At 41.5% G+C, this 17,836-nt stretch overlaps 1 long non-coding RNA gene across 2 annotated transcripts in view; it reads left to right on the top strand.

Moving 5' to 3' along the window:
• The window catches only part of LOC134810674 (uncharacterized), a 47,247-nt gene extending 31,225 nt beyond the window's left edge, over positions 1 to 16,022 (top strand). The window contains exons 1-3 of one of the 2 annotated variants that reach the window (XR_010159238.1): positions 4,259 to 4,465; positions 7,838 to 7,961; positions 13,747 to 16,022. This is a non-coding gene — a long non-coding RNA (uncharacterized LOC134810674). Of the gene's footprint in view, positions 1 to 4,258; positions 4,466 to 7,837; positions 7,962 to 13,746 lie in introns of those variants that run through there. The other variant, XR_010159239.1, reaches the window with a different exon arrangement.
• Positions 16,023 to 17,836: the final 1,814 nt, after the last annotated feature.

Raw genomic sequence — 17,836 nt, 5'->3', positions numbered from 1 at the left:
ATTTAAACTTTTAAAGAAGTATTTCTAATTTTGCAATAGTTTTAAAAAATGTTTAATTTTTGCAATGGAGGTTTTTTCCTTTTGAAATTACTTTTATGAATTATTTTATCTTCAAATAGAACTACTTTATTGGTCTACCAATATACTACAATCAATGTCAGTCAATAAATATATATTCAAAAATATATCATTTTGGATGGGCGAAGTGGCTCATGCCTGTAATCCCAGCACTTTGGGAGCCTGAGGCAGGCCCATCACTTGAGGTCAGGAGTTTGAGACAAGCCTGACCAACATGGTGAAACCCTGTCTTTACTAAAAATACAAAAATTAGCTGGATGTGGTGGCACAGGCCTGTAATCCCAGCTACTCAGGAGGCTCAGGCAGGAGAATCACTCGAACCTGGGAAGCGGAGGCTGCAGTGAGCCGAGATCATGCCACTGCACTCCAGCCTGGCTAACAAAGCTAGACTCCGTCTTAAAACAAAAAAACAAAAAACCAAAAAAAAAAAAAAAGCAAAGAAGAACCCCACATCATTTTAACTATTTTTAACAGTCACTTTTACTTGGATAATAAGTAGCCACCCTAACTATAAAGTCTTCATAGGCCAGGCCATTCAGGGAAAACTGACTTTGGAAAATGCAATTCTCATTAGAAAGCAAACTTTTCTGGAAAGAGGAAAGGTCTAGGAAATGGTGATTTCTTCATTTGTTCCTGCAAGCATTCATTCAGGACATGCTTACCACTTGCCTTCAGCGGTTCTAGGTGCTAGAGACAGAGGTGATGTGGGGCTTGCATCATAAAATGAAGTATAGGACCAGACTCCTTATGAAATCGATGTTTCAGTTGAAAATTCAAGAGGCATTGCAAAAAGCAGGCGTTGCTGGAGCACAGAGTGAGAGAGGGAGTGGGGAAGGGTGAGGCAGGGGAGGCAGGCAGAGAAGGCTGAGGATACATGAGGCCACAGGAAGGATTTGGACTCAGCCCAAAGGATGTGGGAAGCTATTAATGGGATTTAAACAGAAAGATGACTTGATTTTTTAAAAGAAGATTGCAGGCTGAGCATGGTGGCTGACACCTGTAATCCCAGCACTTTGGGAGGCTGAGGCAAGCAGATCACCTGAGGTCAGGAGTTTGAGACCAACCTGGCTAACATGGTGAAACCCCGTCTCTACTAAAAATACAAAAATTAGCTGGTGGTGGGTACCTGTAATCCCAGCTACTTGGGAGGCTGAGGCAGAAGAATCACTTGAACCTGGGAGGCAGAGGTTGCAGTGAGCCGAGACTGCACCATTGAACTCCAGCCTGGGCGACAAGAGCAAGACTCCATTTCAAATAAATAAATAAATAAATAAATAAATAAATAAATAAATAAATATTGCTTTTCAGGATGAAGAATAAATAGAGAGGACAATATGAACACGGGAAGGTTAATGAACAGGCGATGACAGTCATCCAGGTGAGGGAGGGTGGTCTGACTTGATTTGTGGGCAGTGGAGGTAAGGTGAATGGGTTTGAGAGGTGCAGGAGGTAGAAGGGAGAAGATTCCAGATGGATCAGATGTCGTGGGCTGAGAGCAGGAAGGAGCGAGGCGTCAGGGATGACTCTCAATGTTATCCTTAGTGATGACAGTGCTGTTCGTTGAGACCGTGACCGCCTAGGAAGAGCAGACGTCAGGGCACAGACATCGAGCTTGCTCTGGCTGTGCTGGTTTGGGTCACGTTTGCAGGCTGCTCAGATGCACAAGTCTGCGAGCACTGCACCTGCCGTCTAGAGCTCAGGAGAACAGTCTGAGGGAGAGACACAGACAGGAGATGTGGGCCCAGAGCTATGAGAGAATGGAGTAATGAAGGGCTGGGAATTACAGACTGGACCATGGCAAGACTTGGGGGTGGTTAGGTTTGGGAGAGGCAGCGCAGCCCATGATGAGCATAGAGAATAAAAGACTGAATGGACTTCTATGTGTGGACTTGAATGAAAGCAGAGACGTGGGGTCTGGCAGTTGGGGTTGGAGGCCTGGGACTCCCTGAGGGATGTCAGACACTCAGGCTTCTTAGAATTCAGCGGTTCCTGGAAGGGGCTGTGATGTGAGGAGGGGTTTCACCGCTGAGGTGTGTAGCAGTGGTTGGCAGGCAGAGGCAATCAGGTATGGGTTTGTAGTTTGGAGTGGGGTGCGAGTGACTAGGGTGACACTGGGGGTGGGGGTGACAGCGTGGAACAGTGGGGGCAGAGGGAATCTGGCTGCTCCAGTCTTAACGTGGGGACACAGCGGCACTGGGGTTTGGCTCATCCCAATTCACAGATGTTGTCGTCTATCTGGTCTCTTTCTGCTGCGATTTGCTACACTTTCTCCTGACACTAGTCTCAGTGACATGGTTTCCAGATGGAAAGAGAGGAAGGAGGTCCCTGGACTTTTCAAACGTTCCAGGAAATGGAGATGACAGTAGCACCGTATCAGGACTAATGGTGGGCTGGGCTGGTGATGCCTGCTGTTGAACTCTTTAGAGACAAGCACAGTTCTTCAGCTGGCTACTCCGTATATTATCCGCTACACGCATAGAATGAATCACTGACACACCTCGGTTTTATGCGCTGGTACTATTGTAGTACTAGGGACCACGTCTTGAATATTTTAAAACCGATTCTGCCTTCACTGGTGGTCAGGATGCATGGAGAGGTGATGGCAAGCACTCAAGTCTCAGCGCTGTGACCGTCAAGCCACATTTGGTCCTTTATACACCTTTATGCAGGGATAGCTTAGTCACTTAGGCAAGGGGTCAGAGGTTTCTTTTCCTAAGCAAGGGGTCAGAGATTTCCCTTCCTTCCTTCCTTCCTTCCCTCCCTCCCTCCCTCCCACCATCCTTCCTTCCTTCCTTCCTTCCTTCCCTCCCTCCCACCATCCTTCCTTCCTTCCTTCCTTCCCTCCCTCCCTCCCACCATCCTTCCTTCCTTCCTTCCTTCCCTCCCTCCCTCCCTCCCACCATCCTTCCTTCCTTCCTTTCTTTTCTTTCTTTCTTTTCGTTCCTTTCCTTTCTTTCTTTTTCTTTCTCTCCTTTCTTTCTTTCTCTCTTTCTTTCCTTTCTTTCTTTTCTTTCTTCTTTCTTTTTCTCTTTCTCTCTCTCTCTTTCTTTCTTTTTTCCCTCCCTCCCTCCCTCTTTCCCGCCTTCCTTCCTTCTTTCCTTCCTTCCTTCTTTCCTTCCCTCCCTCCTTCCCTCCTTCTCTCCTTCCTTCCTTCCTTCCTTCCTTGCTTCCTTCCTTCCTTCCTTCCTTTCTGTCTTGCTTTCTTGCCTTTTTTTTTTTTTGAGACAAGGTCTTACTCTGTCACCCATGCTGGGATGGAATGATGCAATCACAGCTCATGGCAGCCTCGCCCTCCCAGGCTCGAGCGATCCTCCTGCCTCAGCCTCCTGAGTAGCTGGGACCACAGTTGCATGCCACCATGACTGGCTATTTTTTTTATTTTTATTTTTAGCAGAGACTGGGTTTTGCCATGTTGGCAAGGCTGGTCTTGAACTCCTGACCTAAGGGAATCTGTCCACCTCTGCCTCCCAAAGTGCTGGAATTACAGGCATGAGCCACCATGCCCAGCCAAGATTTCTTTATGAGGATTGTCTTTATAATAAGAGGCCTTTTTTTCTCCCCCAAGAACTATTGTTTTACCTTTTCTCTGGCCAGGAGTATCTTGGAATGTAGAGATTTGGGCTGCAGTAACTTGAGATGTGTGTGTCTGGGGCTTTGGACAAGAATATCTCATAATGTGGACTGGGACTTTGTTCTTGCTGCACAGTAGAACAATGCTCCTGGCAGAGGATGGGTGAATGTCAACAAGTCCCCACTTAAGGTGCATGTAAAATTGTCCCTCTGTGCCCTGAAATACTGCATTTCCCAAAATGAGCTTGTAGAAGCTTGAATGTAATGATTCATTCAAGACTTTTAAGAGTGTTCTGTGGTGACTTTTAGAGTAGTTCAAGAGGAATGTTCCTCCTGTTGATCAGAAGGAACAGAGCTTATGATTTTCATATTAGAGCCAGATATGACCTGGGGCCTGTACATTATGGCAGGTTTAAGGTAGAAAAGGAAACGTGACATTTTTTGAAATAGCTTGCCACTTGCATTAAGTTAGATATATTTCTGGCATTGGGAAAGATGGTGATTGTTGGTTCGACTTGGCTGGGGAGACAATGGTCAACTTCATCTCCTAATAGAAATGACTTTTGAGTTGTGAGCAGAGAACATACCAAACAACACCCTTAATTTCCAGATAAGACAATAAAGGCTGCGAAGAGTAAAGTGCCCTTCCCAAGGTCACACAGAATGGACAGAAATCAGAACTCAACCTTTTGGCACCAAGACCAGGGCCGTGTCCACTTTATCATCCTGTATCTCCGTATGCCTGTTCTTTTCTTTAGTTCCAAGAATAAAATTGATATCCAAGGAGAGTTCACCCTTGATTCAGATTTGCCTGCATGTAAGTACCTCCTTCCCCATCCCCCAGACGGGAAGCAGTGCTCAGATGGAAGAAGGTGACACTCTACGGTGCTTTGATGGTGTCTCTCTCTGGGCCCCCTTGCTCTCCTGACTCTCCTGGTCGTTCTTGTATGGATTCATGTGTTGCTTTCTGATCTCACTCACAAGTTCCTGATTTTCTTCATACTTGTCATATTTTCTGTTCCTTTGGGTGGTTTCATACTTTCCATGACCTTGTCACCTACTGCCTTAGTTCATTTTGCATGGCTGTAAAGAAATACTGAGACTGGGTGATTTACAAAGAAAAGAGGCAGCCTGGATAATATAGTGAAACCTTGTCTCCACAAAAATAAACTTAAAAATAGCCAGGCATGATGGTGCACACCTGTAATCCCAGCTACTTGGGAGGCTGAGGCAGGAGGATCACTTGAACCTGGGAGGCAGAGGTTGCAGTGAGCTGTGATCCCACCACTACACTCCAACACTCCAGCCTTGGCAATAGAGTGAGACTGTGTCTCAAAAATAGATAATTTTTTTAAAAAATTTACTTTAAATTCTAGGGTACATGTGCATAACGTGCAGGTTCGTTACATATGTATACATGTGCCATGTTGGTGTGCTGCACCCGTTAACTCATCATATACATTAGGTATATCTCCTAATGTTATCCCTCCCCACTCCCCCCACCCCCGGCAGGCCCTGATGTGTGATGTTCCCCTTCCTGTGTCCATGTGTTCTTATTGTCACTCATCTGACAAAGGGCTAATATCCAGAATCTACAAAGAACTCAAACAAATTTACAAGAAAAAAACAACCCCATCTAAAAGTGGGCTGAGGACATGAACAGACACTTCTCAAAAGAAGACATTTATGCAGCCAATAGACACATGAAAAAATGCTCATCATCACTGGCCATCAGAGAAATGCAAATCAAAACCACAATGAGATACCATCTCACACCAGTTAGAATGGCAATCATTAAAAAGTCAGGAAATAGCAGGTGCTGGAGAGGATGTGGAGAAATAGAAATACTTTTACAATGTTGGTGGGACTGTAAACTGGTTCAACCATTGTGGAAGACAGTGTGGCGATTCCTCAAGGATCTAGAACTAGAAATACCATTTGACCCAGACATCCCATTACTGGGTATATACCCAAAGGATGTAAATCATGCTGCTATAAAGACACATGCACACGTATGCTTATTGCAGCACTATTCACAATAGCAAAGACTTGGAACCAACCCAAATGTCCATCAAAAATAGATACATTTTAAAAAATAATAAAAGACGTTGATTTGCGTTATGGTTCTGCAGGCTGTGCAAGAAGTGTGGCATCAGCATCTGCTTCTGGTGAGGCTTCAAAAAGCTTCTAATCTTGGTGGAAGGAGAAGGGGGAGTAGGCATGTCACAGGGTAGGAAAGGGAGCAAGAGAGATGGGAGCAGCAGGAGGAGGTGCCAGGTTTCTCCCAACAGTCAGTTCTCATGGGGACTCACAGAACAAGAACCCACTCATTATCTTGAGGACCCCACCAAGCCATTCATGAGGGATCCGCACCCATGACCGGAACAGCCACCACTAGGCCCCACCTCCAACACTGGGGATCACATTTCAACATGAGATTTGGAGGAGACAAACACTCAAACTTTATCATCTACTTATACCCTAATGATGCCCAAACTAATATCTCCAATTAAAGCTTGTTTCCTTGGCTTCAGAAGCCTGTGGAGCATCCCAGTCTGTCTCCTCAGTATGTGGTGGACAGAGCTGCGTCTACATCACTTCCCTTTATATAATCCTTTACTGGCTCTTTAACACCTGCAGGAGCATGTAACTGGGCACACAAGGGCCTCCATGACTGGGCATCAGCCTAATTTTCTAGCATTACCACTTTACAGTCCTTGCCTCTCACTATGTCCCATAATAACACCTGATAGCCATCATCTCCTTCCATCACTGTGTGCCACACCTGGTATACCTTGAAGTTCTGAACTCTTTCTGCACTGATATGTTGAGATATAGATGTCACTACTATCCATGACTTTTTTTTTTCTTTAAGAGGGAATTTTGCTCTGTCACCCAGGCTGGAGTGCAGTGGTACGATCTCAGCTCATGGCAACCTCTGCCTCCTGGGTTCAAGCAATTCTCCTGCCTCAGCCTCCCGAGTAGCTGGATTATAGGTGCCCACCACCATGCCTGGCTAATTTTTGTATTTTTATTAGAGACGGGGTTTCACCATATTGGCTAGGCTGGTCTCAAACTCCTGACCTCAAGTGATCCGACTGCTTTGGCCTCCCAAAGTGCTGGGATTATAGGAGTGAGCCACTATGCCCAGCCCATGACTTTTTTTTAAGAAAAAATATTGTCATAGGAAAAAGTTTCCTTTGTTTGGGATTCCCCATGTGTGTTCCTACAGAGTACCTTGGTATCTTGGAATCTTGGTATGGAACAATTTGGAGTTTGAGAAAGCCCCCAGTCACCTTGTTTGTCACGCCCTCCCTCAGGAGGGGATTTTTCTCTGTCACTGAAAATAGCTGCTGAGGGCGGATATGACCCCCACCCTTTCCCCATGTGGAACAGAGGCATCCATTGTCCCCGGTGGATTTCTGTCTTGTAGACAAAATCATCTCTCTCTGTCGCCACTGAGACACAGCTCGTTTTGAAGCCTGAAGGTTTCCCTTGCTTAATTGATGAGGAACTAATAAAGCATGCCCTGTTCCTTGGAGTACAGCCCTATTAATGGCAGGATTCTGATATTACTTTTGCACACGTATTAAATTGCAGCCCAGAAGCCAGATCTTCTACTCTTTGCAAACTTAATGGAAAGCAAGGGAGGCAGGTGGCAGTAACAGGTAAATGATGAACAAGAGTCATTGTGTGCCTGGAGTTATTACATTTTTTTCTGGGGCAGTCTCAGAAAAATGCTCCTGGGCCTTATCTAAGAATAATAGATTTTGAATCAGAGGGGACCTTAAAGGTTATCAGAATTTAGAGGTAATCTGCCGCCCAGGGTAAAAATCCCATCTGTAGGGACTGCGATAAATGGTTATATCCAGCCTTAAAAAAAAAAAAGTTTCCAGTGACTGGGAGCTCAAGGCAGCTTGAGGCAGCCAATCATTGTCAGCAAATAGAAAGCTTATCTTAGCAAGTAGCCACTTCATAGTTGACTCAAAATATAATCTGTTTCTAGAATAAACTTCTGGATGGGACACAAAATAAATTCTCACTATACTCATTTCTTGTAGCTATACACAGATAGAGCTAGATAATTCAATTGGAAAGACTGTAGAAATGGAGGGGCCCTGAATCAAGTGCTCAGATGCCCTGGATTTATTTGGCGAGTACCAACTGCAAACATTTGTTCCATTGTCAGACTAAATGCCACAGCCATGATTTCCAGTCACTGCAGCAGGAGGCCATCCAGAAGGGCGATGTAATTCCCATTACAGTTGATGGAAACAGCAGATTGAAAAAAAGAAGCACAATGACAAAAAAAGGTAAACCCCTAAAGTGAGTTTCTTTTATAAGTCACTACAGCACTTATACTTGATTCATTTATAATTACAGGACGTATTTATTCATTAGTTCTTGATGTGTGGATGAATACTCAGATCGCTTATGAAGACTGAGATTTTCCCAAGCATCTGGGTTCTGTATATTGGAAATAAATCACTGTTTGATTCTTTGGTTTGAAAATTGGGCTATTTGTCCCTGGGGATGTTTATTTGTTGTAAATAACCAATACATAAAAATGTAAATCTTATACAATTTTTGCATTATAAAATATTCTTTTTTAACCATTTACAACTTTTCAGCCATTAAAAGTGGACAAAAGAAAACTATTCTTAGTTCAAAGGGCATATAAAAAGAGGCAGCTGCAATCAAATTAGAACTCGGGATTAAAAAACTCACTCAAAACTGCACAACTATGTGGAAACTGAACAACCTGCTCCTGAATGAATACTGGGTAAATAACAAAATTAAGGCAGAAATAAGTAAGTTCTTTGAAACCAATGAGAACAAAGACACAACATACCAGAATCTCTGGGACACAGCTAAAGCAGTGTTTAGAGGGAAATTTATAAAACTAAATGCCCACAGGAGAAAGTGGGAAAGATCTGAAATTGACACCCTAACATCACAATTAAAAGAACTAGAGAAGCAAGAGCAAACAAATTCAAAAGCTGACAGAAGACAAGAAATAACTAAGATCAGAGTGGAACTAAAGGGGATAGAGACACAAAAAATCCTTCAAAAAAAACAATGAATCCATCAGCTGGCTTTTTGAAAAGATTAACAAAATAGATAGACTGCTAGCCAGACTAATAAAGAAGAAAAGAGAGAAGAATCAAATAGACACAATAAAAAATGATACAGGGGATATCACCACTGATCCCACAGAAATACAAACTACCATCAGAGAATACCATAAACACCTCTATGCAAATAAACCAGAAAAATCTAGAAGACATTGATAAATTCCTGGAAACATACACCTTCCCACTACTAAACCAGGAAGAAGACAAATCCCTGAATAGGCCAATAACAAGTTCTGAAATTGAGGCAGTGATTAATAGCCTACCAAACAAAAAAAGCCCAGGACCAGAAGGATTCACAGATGAATTCTGCCAGAAGTACAAACAAGAGATGGTACCATTCCTTCTGAAACTATTCCAAACAATAGAAGAAGAGGGACTCCTCCCTGACTCATTTCATGAGGCCAGCATCATCCTGATACCAAAACCTGGCAGAAACACAACAAAAAAAGAAAATTTCAGGCCAATATACCTGATGAACATTGATGCAAAAATCCTCAATAAAATACTGGCAAACTGAATCCAGAAGCACATCAAAAAGCTTATCTACCACAATCAAGTCAGCTTCATCCCTGGGATGCAAGGCTGGTTCAACATATGCAAATCAATAAATGTAATCCGTCACATAAACAGAACCAATGACAAAAAACACATGATTATCTCAATAGCTGGAGAACAGGCCTTTGATAAAATTCAACACGTCTTCATGCTAAAAGCTCTCAATAAACTAGATATTGATGGAACGTATCTCAAAATAAGAGCTATATATGACAAACCCACAGCCAGTATCATACTGAATGCACAAAGGCTGGAAGCATTTCCTTTGAAAATCAGCACAAGACAAGAATGCCCTCTCTCACCACTCCTATTCAACATAGTATTGTAAGTTCTGGCCAGGGCAATCAGACAAAAGAAAGAATTCAAATAGGGTATTCAAATAGAAGAGAGGAAGTCAAATTGTCTTTGTTTGCAGATGACATGATTGTATATTTAGAAAACCCCATCGTCTCAGTCCAAATTCTCCTTAAGCTGATAAGCAACTTCAGCAAAGTCTCAGAATACAAAATCAATGTGCAAAAATCACAAGCATTCCTATACAGCAATAATAGACAAACACTCAAATCACGAGTGAACTCCCTTTCACAACTGCTATAAAGAGAATAAAATACTTAGGGATAAAACTGACAAAGGATGTGAAGGACCTCTTCAAGGAGAACTACAAACCACTGCTCAAGGAAATAAGAGAGGACGCAAACAAATGGAAAAACATTCCATGCTCATGAATAGGAAGAATCAATATTGTGAAAATGGACATACTACTCAAAGTAATTTATAGATTCAATGCTATCCCAATCAAGCTACCAGTGACTTTCTTCACAGAATTAGAAAAAACAACTTTAAATTTCATATGGAACCAAAAAAGAGCCCATATAGCCAAGACAATCCTAAGCAAAAAGAGTGAAGCTGGAGGCATCATGCTACCTGATTTCAAACTATACTACAAGTCTACAGTTAGCCAAAAGAGCATGGTATTGGTAGCAAAACAGATTTATAGACCAATGGAACAGAACAGAGGCCTTAGAAATAATGCCACACATCTACAACCATCTGATCTTTGACAAACCTGGCAAAAAGAAGCAATGGGGAAAGGATTCCCTATTGAATAAATGGTGTTGGGAAAACTGGCTAGCCATATGCAGAAAGCTGAAACTGGACCTCTTCCTTACACCTTATACAAAAATTAACTCAAGATGGATTAAATACTTAAACATAAGACCTAAAACCATAAAAACCCTAGAAGAAAACCTAGGCAATACCATTCAAGACATAGGCATGGGCAAAGACTTCATGACTAAAACACCAAAAGCAATGGCAACAAAAGCCAAAATTCACAAATGGGATCTAATTAAACTAAAGAGCTTCTGCACAGCAAAAGAAACTATCATCAGAATGAACAGGCAACCTACAGAATGGGAGAAAATTTTTGCAATCTATTCATCTGACAAAGGGCTATTATCCAGAATCTACAAAGAACTTAAACAAATTTACAAGAAAAACAAACAATCCCATCAAAAAGTGGGCAAAGGATATGAACAGACACTTCTCAAAAGAAGACGTTTATGTGGCCAACAAACATATAAAAAAAGCTCATCATCACTGGTCATTAGAGAAATGCAAATCAAAACTACAATGAGATACCATCTCATTAATGGTGATCATTAAAAAGTCAGGAAAAAACAAATTATGGAGAGGATGTGGAGAAATAGGAACACTTTTGCACTGTTGGGAGTATAAATTAGTTCAACCATTGTGGAAGACAGTGTGGCGATTCCTCAATGATCTAGAATCAGAAATACCATTTGACCCAGCAATCCCATTATTGGGTATATACCCAAAGGACTGTAAATCATTCTACTATAAAGACACATGCACATGCATGTTTATTGTGGCACTATTCACAATAGCAAAGACTTGCAACCAACCCAAATGCCCATCAATGATAGTCTGGATAAAGAAAATGTGGTACATATACACCATGGAATACTATGCAGCCATAAATAGGTTGAGTTCATGTCCTTTGCAGGGACATGGATGAAGCTGGAAATCATCATTCTCAGCAAACTAACACGGGAAGAGAAAACGAAACACCGCATGTCCTCACTCATAAGTGGGAAGTGAACAATGAGAACACATGGACACAGGCAGGGGAACACCGTACACCAGGGCCTGTTGGGGGGTGGGGGGCTATGGGAGGGATAGCATTAGGAGAAATACCTAATATAGATGATGGGCTGGTGGGTGCAGCAAACCACTATGCCACATGTATACTATTTAACAAACCTGCACATTCTGCACATGTATCCCAGAACTTAAAGTACAATAAATCCAAAAATCAATACAAAACAAACAAATAAACAAACAAAAAAACCAGGCAGCTGGCTGGATTTCACTTACAGGCCAATTGGCCAACTAAGGCAATTTAGCTCACTGTCTTCTCCCATCCAAACCTCTAGTGACTTCCTTTTCTTACTCAATGTGCTTTTGATGTCCTCATGGAGTGACCTGCCAGGCAAGGAAGGATATTCAGTGGAATTAGTCTTTGGCTTCATACCCATTCAAGGAAGTCCCTTGGTTCAGCTTCAAGGTCAGGATGGGTCAATGTCTAATCAGTCTCAGATCAGGAGAGTAGAGGGTCCTCTCAGAGTGAAACTGGAAGAATATGAAACCTCAAGTACACATGAGATGGTGATGGTCATAAACTTCAACTGCTTCTCTGCCGCAGATCTAAAACATCCTCTTTTGCCTTCCTCTGTGGATGTCTCTGAGAAATGCTTTCCCCCAAATTACTTCTTGTGATTAAAAGGAGAATTTTTTAAGTGAATGGTGGGAAGAGAAGAAAAGGAACAGAAAACATCTTTGGAGACATTTAGGCATTTTCACAAGAGGTTTTTCAGAGACACATCACTTAGTCTTTTACACTTGCTGTTTGCATATTCTACCAAGAAAGTTTTTCTGGCTTGAAAACTTGAGCAAGTGATCTGGAAGCTTAGATATCTTATATTCTGTGGCTGCCAGTGGTGCGTGTAAAAGATCTGAGGACAGTCAGGAAGTTGCCTGATGGATTGGAAATGAAGCCAGGTTCTTCCTATGGAACCTCGCTTTTCTTTAGGAGAAGAAATTGCCCTGACTTCATCAACAAGCTGCTCTCGTTTGGTATGGCCAATTCTAGGCAAGTATGTGCTCAGATGGGGTTTTTGAGTAAAAGAACTGAAACAGAAAATAAAACTCACTCATAGCTTATGATACATCAAAGTTTGGCTTCTGCCTTGATATTCTTCCAAAAATCTGTTGTTTGGCTTTGACTGGGACCTTTGGAAAGTCGAAGAGCTCCATGCTGACTGCAGTGTCATTTCTGCCGTCTCTGAACTTGTGTGCAATCAATGACTGTGAGATCACACAGATCAACAACACACTGAATGTTATTCATATTAACGTGGCATATGACTTCAATTTATTATTAATGTGTGAACATTCACTTTCACAAAAAGCACTATAGATGTAACCTGGAGTACAAAATCTCTTTATGTCCTTTATATGTTGACATTGTATTCTATCAGTCAAATGCTGCAATAATTAATCACTTATGAAAAGCTGTTCATTTGATATGAAAATTATCAAGTACTTTCAAACTTTTAAATAAACAAAGAAATATGTTGATCATTATACAAATTTAAGGGATAGTACGTTAGATGGATAACTATGAAGGATGCTTACATATTTTTTGAGGCAACCAATGCTTATAAGCATTTAAGTAATAATACAACATAGAATCATAGCTATGATATTATATGATATTCCAATCTTTATATAATTGATTGGTGTCATTCACGACATTTAAGGACCTTGAAAAACTCTATCTAATATTTTTCACTTAATTTCATGGGGGCCACGAATTCTTTTAAGACAAAGTACCATTTGGGATTCTTTCACATTTTGTGAAGGAGAAGCCAGACAGATTGCCATCTTTGTAAACCCAAAGTTTCATGAAATGGAAACTCTAAAGTCATATACTATGATTATTATGATTAATTATCTTTGACCCAAACATAATACAAATTGTGAAAAGTATTTAGAAAAGATTAAAATGTGACAGCAAAATAAGATACTCCCAAATATCCAGCTTCTTCTTTCACCAGCCTTGATTGAAAGTGAACACCAATTTACAAACTATTATTGTTTCTGCAGCATAATATTAAACTTTTAAGATTTACTACTAAAACTTCTCATAATAAGAATGTAATAATTAATTTTTTGAACACTGTTCCAGGCCAACTCTATATCTCATAAGTTCATTCTATGAGAGCCCTATTTTGACACTAGTCAAATGTTAATTTTAACACTTGGTCGTTGGTATTGGACTGAAACATTTTGGGCTTCATTTATGGTCTTTAGTAATCTCTTCTAGATTCCAGGGGCTGGAAGTCTGAAAACTACATTTCTAAGACATCTACTGGCAAGAGATGAAAATGTGAAAGACAGAGAGAAATCACTGTGAGATTCTGCTGTCCCAGTTAACAGGAGCAGGAAGCTCATGGACTCTTGACTCTTGAAGCCAGCAATGGCAATGGCAGCAAAGGCCACCACAGACAACTGTGAGCTGCTGCAGCTGTCATGAGGCAACAGGGGCAGGTGATCACAGGCTGCAGTGGCATCTGCAATGAGTCCCACAGTGTCAGTAAGGACACTGTCTATGGCGAGGGTTGACAGGAGGACTGAATTTAGTGGTTCATATAGGAAATGAATAAAAAATAAGTTTGCAAAAATAGGGTGGGTTAGGCTTCAGATAACCTGCAAACCAGTCCAAAGAGTTGCTGTTTTATGTCTATCAGGAAAATATTTGTTGTTAGTTCTAGCTGGTTTTATTTAGCTAGATCCAGAACTGTTTTAAGATCAGAAAGGGATATTTATTTTTCATCTTCATATTCTTTGTTCATAGATAGAGACAAGAAAAAATGCTGTAACAACAGGGACATTCCTAGAAAAAACAGTCTATTAGGAGTTTCCGGTAGAGAACTTGTAGGTACAAATCTCTATTAATAATAATTTCTTACATTTCTATAGCATTTTGTGAAAGCTTTTAGCACCCATTATTTAATTTGTGCTTGCAATAAACCTGTGAGGTAGGTTTAATTATTATCTTGATTTTAAAAATAAAGAAATGAATGCTCATTCTGCTAGACAACATGCCCAAACATATACAATTAGCAGTAGAGCATGGAGTCAGTCTTGTGTCATTTGACTCCTGGTTTCTATTCTCTCTCTTACACAGCATTTCTCTACCTTTAAAAAAGAAAGGTCTCCAATGGAACAGAGTACAGAGCTCAGAAATAGGGCCACATATCTATAACCATCTGATCTTAGATAAAGCTGACACAAAGAAGCAATGGAGAAAGAACTCCCTACTCAATAAATGGTGCTGGAATAATTGGCTAGCCATTATGCAGAAGATTGAAACTGGACCCCTTCCTTACGCCATACAAAAAAATAAACTCAAGAAGATTAAAGACTTAAATGTAAAACCCCAAACTACAAAAACTCAGAAGACAACCTAAGCAACACCATTCTGGACATAGGAACTGGCAAAGATTTCATGAGGGGGATGCCAAAAGCATTTGCAACAAAAGCAAAAATTGACAAATGGAATCTAATTAAACTTAAGAGCTTCTTCATAGCAAAAGAAACTATCAACAAAGTACCAGACAACCTAGAGAATGGGAGAAAATTTTTGCAAACTATGTGTCTGACAAAGCTCTAATATCCAGCATCTATAAGGAACTTTAACAAATTTACAGGAAACAAACAACCCCATTAAAAAGTGGGCAAAAGACATGAGCAGACACTTTCCAAAAGAATATGTACATGCAGCCAATAAGCGTATGAAAAAATGCTCAACATCGCGGCCACCACCCCATCTGGGAAGTGAGGAGCGTCTCTGCCTGGCCGCCCATCATCTGGGATGTGAGAAGCCCCTCTGCCCGGCCGCCCAGTCTGGGAAGTGAGAAGCGCCTCTTCCCGGCCGCCATCCCGCCTAGGAAGTGAGGAGCGTCTCTGCCCGGCCGCCCATTGTCTGAGATGTGGGAAGTGCCTCTGCCCCGCCACCCTGTCTGGGATGTTAGGAGCGCCTCTGCCTGGCTGCGACCCCATCTGGGAGGTGAGGAGCCCCTCTGCCTGGCAGCCACCCCATCTGGGAGGTGTACCCAACAGCTCATTGAGAACGGGCCATGATGACGATGGCGGTTTTGTAGAATAGAAAAGGGGGAAATGTGGGGAAAAGATAGAGAAATCAGATTGTTGCTGTGTCTGTGTAGAGGGAAGTAGATGTAGGAGACTCCATTTTGTTCTGTACTAAGAAAAATTCTTCTGCCTTGGGATGCTGTTAATCTATAACCTTACCCCCAGCCCCGTGCTCTCTGAAACATGTGCTGTGTCCACTCAGGGTTAAATGGATTAAGGGCGGTGCAAGATGTGCTTTGTTAAACAGATGCTTGAAGGCAGCATGCTCATTAAGAATCATCACCACTCCCTAATCTCAAGTACCCAGGGACACAAACACTGCGGAAGGCCACAGGGTCCTCTGCCTAGGAAAACCAGAGACCCTTGTTCACTTGTTTATCTGCTGACCTTCCCTCCACTATTGTCCTATGACCCTGCCAAATCCCCCTCTCCGAGAAACACCCAAGAATGATCAATAAATACTAAAAAAATAAATAAATAAATAAATAAATAAATAAATAAATAAAATATTTTAGAAAAAAAATGCTCAACATCACTGATCATTACAGAAATGCAAATCAAAACCACAGTGAGATACCATCTCACACCAGTCAGAATGGCTATTACTAAAAAGTCAGAAAATAACAGATGCTGGTGAGGAACACTTATACACTGCTGGCGAGAGTGTAACTTAGTTCAACCATTGTGGAAGACAGTGTGGTGATTCTTCAAAGATCTAAAAACAGAACTACCATTTGACCCAGCAATCCTATTACTAGGTATATATCCAAAGGAATATAAATCATTCTGTTATAAAGACACATGCATATGTCTGTTCATTGCAGCACTATTCGTAATAGCAAAGACATGAAATGAACCTTAATGCCCATTGGTAGCAGACTGGATAAAGAAAATGTGGTACACATACATCATGGAATACTATGCAGCCATAAAAAAGAATGAGATCATATTCTTTGCAGGAGCATGGACAGAGCTGATGACCATTATCCTTAGCATACCAATGCAGGAACAGAAATCAAATACCACATGTTCTCACGTATAAGTGGGAGCTAAATGATGAGAGCACACAGAAACAAAGAGAGGAACAGCAGACTTGAAGGTGGGCCTACTTGAAGGTGGTTGGGTGGGAAGAGGGAGAGGAGCAGAAAAAATAACTAGAGTACTATGCTTAGTACCTAGGTAATGAAATAATCTGTACAACAAATCCCCATGACATTAGTTTACCTGGATAACAAACCTGCACACGTACCCCTGAACTTAAAAGTTAAAAAAAGGCCTCATTTCTCCTTTTGAGAAACATGTACAGTTCCTTCTCTTCTTTAATGTTTTATATAGATTACTTTCTATGCCAAGACTGTTGTGCTACTAAGATTTCACAGATTCATAAATATACAGAAGTTCTTCAACTCATGATGGGATTACGTCTCAATATACCCATTGTAAATTGAAAATGTCATAGGTCAAACATGCATTTGACTCAACTAATCTTCTGAGTGTCATATCTTAGCCCAGATGACCTTACATGTTCTCAGAACACTTGCATTAGACTACAGGTGGGCAAAATCTTCTAACACAAAGCCCATTTTATAATAAATATTGTTGCAGGTGTGATTGACTGGGCCCAGCCTTGCAGTCAGTAAAAGAATTTACCAACAGTCATGGGTAAAGAAAGGCAGATTTATAAGAGAAAGTATAAGGATATGTTGCCAGAGTGCAATGGATAGCACAGCAGAGAAGGGGCTGTCTGCATAGAGGCAGAGGCTGGAGGGAAGGTTTATAGGGTCATGCTGGAGAGGCTACAAGCAGATAAGGCTATGGTGCTAGGGCTACATGAAGAGCAAGGTATTTGGGAACAGGATGTTGTGCTAAGGAGTTGTTTGTGGTTAGCTGTCTCTCAGAACAATTGCTCCCCTCTACCCTGGGGTTCCCTCCTTGCTACCTTATCTTATCAGGATTCCACAAATGGCTCATGTGATTGAATGAATACAGTACACTGTAAGGCATAGTATTAGTGGTTCATCTTTGTGATAGCATGGCTGGCTGAGAGCTCCAGCTTGCTGCTGCTACCCAGTGTCATGAGGGTATCTTACAGCATATTGCTAGCCCAGGAAAAGATCAAAATTCAAAATTCAAAGTATAGCAGGGTGTGGTGGCTCATGCCTGTAATTCCAGCACTTTGGGATGCCATTGGGGGGCACATTGCTTGAGCTCGGGAGTGGGAGACGAGCCTGGACAACATGGCAAAACCCCATCTTTATAAA

Source organism: Pan troglodytes, chromosome 7 (genome assembly GCF_028858775.2).
Source record: "Pan troglodytes isolate AG18354 chromosome 7, NHGRI_mPanTro3-v2.0_pri, whole genome shotgun sequence".
Lineage (NCBI taxonomy): Eukaryota > Metazoa > Chordata > Mammalia > Primates > Hominidae > Pan > Pan troglodytes.
The sequence above is the reverse complement of the archived record's forward strand: the minus strand, read 5'-3'. Positions and strand labels throughout refer to the sequence as shown.